Below are 6,525 nucleotides of genomic sequence, written 5' to 3'. Positions count from 1 at the left end.
CGTTCATGACCTCAAGGTTAGATTATTGTAATGCTTTATTGGATTGTTGTTCTGCACGCTTAATAAACAAACTCCAGCTGGTCCAAAATGCAGCAGCAGAGTTCTTACTAGAACCAGGAAGTACGACCATATTAGCCCGGTTCTGTCAACACTGCACTGGCTCCCTATTGAACAACCAATACATTTTAAAATCTTGCTAATTACTTATAAAGCCCTGAATGGTTTAACTGCTCAAAACTTGAGCGAGCTCATATTACATTATTGTCCTTCACGTCCACTGCGATCTCAAAACTCTGGCCATTTGATAATACCTAGAATATCAAAATCCACTGTGAGCGGCAGATCCTTTTCTTATTTAGCGCCCAAACTCTGGAACAATCTACCTAGCGTTGTTCAGGAGGAAGACACACTCTTGTCAGTTTAAATCTAGATTAAAGACCCATCTCGTTAACCTGGCATACACATAATACACTATCACAGTTTTTATAATTCAAATCCGTTGAAGGATTGTTAGGCTGCAGTAATGAGGTCAACCGGAACTGGGAACACTTTCCATAACACCCAATGTACTCACTACATCGTAAGAAGAATGGCATCTACGCTAAAATTAGTCTCTTTCATTCTTATTCCTAGGTAACCGTAGCCATACGGATCCTGTCATAACCGTTACACCTAGATCCAGTCCATATCCAGACAAGATGGTGAATCAGCACCTAGAGACGATCTTTACAGCCCTGAATGTCAGTGGAGACCATGTCAACTAGATGCGCCCCAGAGACACATCCCCTGTGAAGACCTCATCATCTCGACGACCATCGGCACAAGACCACGAGAACCAGACAAGTCCCCTGCACAATCTGACCTGTGCTGCAGCCTGGAATTAAACCACGCCAAGCTGGTTTCATCTGGACAGTGGAGAACTGGCCCCCTGACTGAGGCTGTTTTTTCTCCATTTCTGTCACCGATGGAGTTTTGGTTCCTTCTCAATGTCGCCTTTGGCTTGCTTAGTTGGGGACGCTTGACTGATTGGAAGAGAGCTGAACTGGATGATGACATGACTGAATCATCAATAATCTGACGTTATCTGGAAAAATGACTCTTTGTTATTGTCGTCTTGCATTATTGACAAACTATTTTCCTGTCTGACACTGTAAAGCTGCTTTGACACAATTATAAAGCACTATATAAATAAAGGTGACTTGACTTGACTTAGCAAATGATAAGCCGGGAAGATTTAGGGATGATAAGCTCATCTCAGAAAAAAATACAATCACAATATTTGGATGCTGAATTTATATGTATTCTATCCTATATATGGATTCTACAAATATTGCATTATATTGTGATTTTTGTTTGCTTTGCAAATGTTTAATCATACAGACGTGATGTATAAGCTTAATAAGCACAGTTGCTGTGTTATAATGGGGCTTAAATCCTGACTGATATTGTTCACAAAAACAGTTTCTCTGCAAATCTAAACATTGTAAAAAATGTAAACAAATATATTTTATACCCTGCAGAGTTTAGCTCCCCCTCTAACTGAACACACCTAAATCAAGGTCTTCATTACTTGAAAAAGGGATGATAAGCTCATCACAGAAAAAAATACAATCACAATATTTGGATGCTGAATTTATATGTATTCTATCCTATATATGGATTCTACAAATATTGCAATATATTGTGATTTTTGTTTGCTTTGCAAATGTTTAATCATACAGACGTGATGTATAAGCTTAATAAGCACAGTTGCTGTGTTATAATGGGGCTTAAATCCTGACTGATATTGTTTCTCTGCAAATCTGAACATTGTAAAAAAAAAATAATAATTTTTTTAACAAATATATTTTATACCCTGCAGAGTTTAGCTCCCCCTCTAACTGAACACACCTAAATCAAGGTCTTCATTACTTGAAAACCAAAGGTAGGTGTGTTGGAGCTGAACTCTGCAGGACTGTGACCCTCAACAAGCTGAGTTTGACACTCTTTGATTTCTGTTCTACTGTTGCGTTTAAATGGGTGTTAACTTGTATTTGTCTCTTTTCACCCTAGACCTGAAAGAGGAGCCTGAAGAACTGAATGAAATGCAAGATAAAGATCAGTATAAGAAACATCATGATTTCATACCTAGACAAAAATCACTTAGTTGCTCACAGACTGCAAAGACTTCCTTACAAAAAAGAGCTCAGAAGGCTAGTTCTAGAAGTCGTTTCAACTGCCAACAGTGTGGAAAGAGTTTTGACCATCAAGGAAAACTGAGAGTCCACATGAGGATTCACACTGGAGAGAAGCCTTTCACCTGCCAACATTGTGGAAAGAGTTTTGACCATCAAGGAAAACTGAGAGTCCACATGAGAGTTCACACAGGAGAGAAGCCTTTCACCTGCCAACAGTGTGGAAAGAGTTTCAGTGAACATGGAAACCTTAAAGTCCACATGAGGATTCACACAGAGGAGAAGCCTTTCACCTGCCCTCAGTGTGTAAAGAGTTTTACTCATAAAAGCACTTTGAATGTTCACATGGCAATTCACACTGGAGAGAAGCCATTCACATGCAAACTGTGTGGAAATAGTTTCATTGAAAAAGGAACCCTTAGAAGGCACTCGAGGATTCACACCGGCGAGAAGCCTTACACATGCCCTCAATGTGGAAAGAGTTTTACTCAACAAGGAAGCTTTAAAAGGCACAAGATAATTCACACTGGAGAGAAGCCGTTCACATGCAAACTGTGTGGAAACAGTTTCACACGACAAACAAGCTTTAACAGGCACATGAGAATTCACACCAGAGAGAAGCATTAAGCATTTATGTGGCAAGAAGAGCAGGGGCCGAGAGCCGTGGGAACGAGTCTCACAGAAGGAGATCTGGAAGGATAAAAGGAGGAGTGACGACAGTGCAAGACTGGAGAGGACAGGCCTGGACTTCATGTTGTGCTTTATGTTTTTTATGCGGCAGTCGTCTGTGAGGGGCTGCTGCTTTACTTTTCTTTTTGTTGTTTGTTTATTTAATAATTCAAGTTGTGTGAATGTTCACCGGTTCCTGCGGCTCTCAGCCCTGCCCTGCATGCCTCATGTATATTGTCGGTATGTGATTTAACATTTTGGAGTGAATCAGACACTGAAGACTTGATCAGAATTGTGTTGAAACAGCACATAGAACCAAATTCCACAAAAGGCCCTGAGTCTCACACTGGATGACCATAAAACTGAGACCTGTCAGTTGGCACCACAAAGCCTGAGTTAACTAGTTACTCCTCCATGGACGACTGAATAAACTAACGTAAGAACTCCTCCAGCGTTGTCAACTTTAAGCAGTTAACCCAAGATAAACGGGTCTGGAGACACACATTCTGAATCTCACAGAGAAAATCATAAGACAAAAGTGGGACTTACCTCACTCAAGATAAAGAGCTAAAGCCAGACTCCCTTTTGACCTTTTCCTTGCTCGCATGACTAAAATCATCTCTAAAACCCACAGAGACTGTCTTTACATATATAAATATGCTTCAGATCATAACAAAATGAGGCTAAGAGAACTTCATTTGAATAATTCCATATTATGACTGACTGTCATCCACATAATATGTTTTTTATTCAAGATTAATGCCATTATGAATAACTGAATCGTTTACAGTGAGTATGTGGTTCTGGTATGATGTGAATGAAAATTATTTTTCTGAATGTTGATATCAGTTAATTCTTGGTAAAAATGTATCATATTCTCAGTATAGTAATCGAGTATATATTATATTTCACAAGAGTGGGAAAACTAGGAACGATGTGACTGAGAAGATAATGTTTTGATTTATATGAGGGCAGGAGAAGCATAGCTACACCTCAAGCTAAACCAGTGTCTAATTGGTCAGTAACCCTCCTGTTTGCCTTGCCTTCACAACGATCACGCTGCTTGCCTGCTCCTGGCCTGCTGCTCATCTACCATCATAAAAAAACATCTATTCTTGTCTCACTCTTTTTTATTTTCTTTCTTTTACTTTGTTTCTTTTCTGTCAAGAGTCTTGTTTTTCTAAATAAGTTTTGCTGCAAAGCTAGTCTCTTACTTTGTCTTTGCCCGCCTCAAACTTTGACCAGCCTACAGTACTCCACTTCCTTCCTTTAGGCAACACCCACAGCTTCACTGAAAACTCAATGAAAGGGTTGAATTAATGATTGATGGTTGTTCAGGCCTAAGATATGCTGCAATATGCATATGCTGCTAGAAACTTGGGATTTCATATTCTCACTCTCTTAAAACTCATTCTTTCCTCACTTTCTTTCTGCAACTTGTGAGTGTGTGTTTATGTGTTAGATTAGTTTACACCTATTAGAGTTTTTCAGTAGTCTTGTTTGTGTTTAAAAATAACTATCTTGTGTTTTGTTGTGTTTGTCTTTTAAGTTAATGTCTTAAACTGCAGATCTTGTTACTGTTCTAATAAATAGTGGTTTCACTATACTTTGCATATTAATATCTGTTGCAGAGTTGATGGTTATGGCCTGTTTAATTGATCGTTGGGCGATTTATTTGATCGGCTATAAAACGTCTCATGTTGTTTGCTTTTTTAACACTAGGCCATGGGAAAACGTCTCCGGAACGAGACACTGCGTGCTTTAGGGGTCGCTATGGGGGAACGCCTCGTCGTGACCCGTGTCTGAAGCATACATTGAAAATACACCAACAACACGTTGGCCGGCAGCAGCCATGACGTCACTACCGGTGCGACTATAGTATAATTAGGCGCCGGGAGAACACATCATCCACTTTTTCGTCTGAAGCTTGCATCCGCAGCATGGCAAGAAAACCCCAAGGACGCAGTGTCTCGTTCCCTACTCAGGGAACCATGGTTACATAAGTAACCTGAGACGTAAAAAGCTATGCCTGAGAAGTATCAACCCGATCTTAAGACTTATAATGCTGGGGTGGCTAGCAGTAAATCTGTAGCTGAGGGAGCAAACATCCAGCTCTCAAACAAGAGGGAGCTCGACCTACAGCATGTTCCACAGGTGGAACAGCTAGCAGTTACTCAGCTGAGGGAGCAACACCCCTAGTTCTCAGTCGAGAAGGGAGCTCTACCTACAGCATGTCCCAATGCTGGAACGGCTAGCAGTAGTTTACCTTAGCTGAGGGAGCGCAAACCCAGCTCTCAACGAGAGGGGGCTCGACCTACAGCGTGATTGTAGAATCAGAAGGGTAAGAGTACTGCAAGCTAGCCAAACACTCAGCGCATCAGAGAGGCAGAGGAAGGGCATAATTCGCCTGATGCTGCTGGTTCCAGGTGCTCTGGAAAAACAGAGAACTCAATTTCTCATATGAGAGGAGAACTCTGAATTCAGAGGAAAGTATGCTCATTCCAGGTAACCCTTAGGTAAAAGGGGAGCACTGCTCAACACTACCACGAGAACAGCCCATGGAGTGAAGAATCCAACTCCTCAGAGAGAATTAAACGCTCGAAAGAAAGCACCATGCTCACAATAACCCTCAATGGTGAGGGGAGTGATGCTTCCAAAGTGTGTCGACAGAGACACACTAGTTGAGTGGAGCCCAAGGTACCGGGGTCTAAACCAACTCAGAGAAAGGGAACGAGGTAATGACGCGTAACCCTTACCATACAGGATTTTAGAAAAGTGGGCAAAGCATAACGTGCCCACTTACCACTTATGTGGATTTTAGAAAGTGCTCAAAGCTTAACGTGTGCACTTACCATAGTATGGATTTTAGAATTTTCCAAGCATATGTTCACAGATACCCAGAAGTACTGGGCCATATGGGAGAGGCAAGCTCAAATACAACTCTCTAAAGTGAGGGGAGCACTGCCTGAGACAGCATTACGCAAGAAGATTCTCGTAAATACCAACTATACTTCCTGCTCGATGCCTCAGCAAGAGGGGATATCCTGGTGATCGGGAGGACCCTCAGGGCGACCTAAATACGGTGGACCAGACAGGGCAGCCTGAAAGCATAAGCCCAGCCTGGACATCCAGGAAATATTTTGCAGTGCTGTGCCCGGGGGCCTGATGATCAAAAAGGCTCCCGCAGAAGCCTGTGATCCGGCCGCATGGTCCAGGAAGTATGAAGCCAAAAAACCCGGCTTATAGTACCGTCTGGATATATATCGACGAGTGAGATAGACACTGCGAATCGAGCACCCGATTTCTGAATCCAGCAGAGGGGGTGCTCACCGAGGACCTACCCTAGAAAATGACAGAAACACACAGGTCCCGGGAAACACTGCAAAGAAAACTAGCAGAAGGGTTATTTACACAACCACCAGCGCATAAACGCATATATATACATATATATATTAAGAAATGGATCGTACTTACCCACCATGGTTCCCGCGCCGGAGCCCTGTCCGGAGAAGCCTCTAGACCGGACCTCGTTCAGGTGGAGAGATGGTGGTTACAGGGGAATTAGGAAGGGGAAGATAAGAGCTGACGCCTTGTCTGTATCACATCCCTTATGTCTTGCCTACCTCCCTTTGACCCGTGATACTTCCTACCCCTAGTCACGGGGGGGGGGGGGGGGGGGGGG

At 42.4% G+C, this 6,525-nt stretch overlaps 1 long non-coding RNA gene across 1 annotated transcript in view; it reads left to right on the top strand.

Annotated features, from left to right (window-relative positions):
- The first annotated feature begins 2,416 nt into the window (after positions 1–2,416).
- LOC107575220 (uncharacterized) overlaps positions 2,417–6,525 on the top strand; it is a 7,985-nt gene continuing 3,876 nt past the window's right edge. The window contains exons 1-2 of the long non-coding RNA XR_001607825.1: positions 2,417–3,021; positions 6,387–6,389. This is a non-coding gene — a long non-coding RNA (uncharacterized lncRNA). The remainder of the gene's footprint in view (positions 3,022–6,386; positions 6,390–6,525) is intronic.

Source organism: Sinocyclocheilus grahami, unplaced genomic scaffold, assembly GCF_001515645.1.
Source record: "Sinocyclocheilus grahami isolate Dianchi unplaced genomic scaffold, SAMN03320097.WGS_v1.1 scaffold2514.1, whole genome shotgun sequence".
Classification (NCBI taxonomy): domain Eukaryota; kingdom Metazoa; phylum Chordata; class Actinopteri; order Cypriniformes; family Cyprinidae; genus Sinocyclocheilus; species Sinocyclocheilus grahami.
The sequence above is the reverse complement of the archived record's forward strand: the minus strand, read 5'-3'. Positions and strand labels throughout refer to the sequence as shown.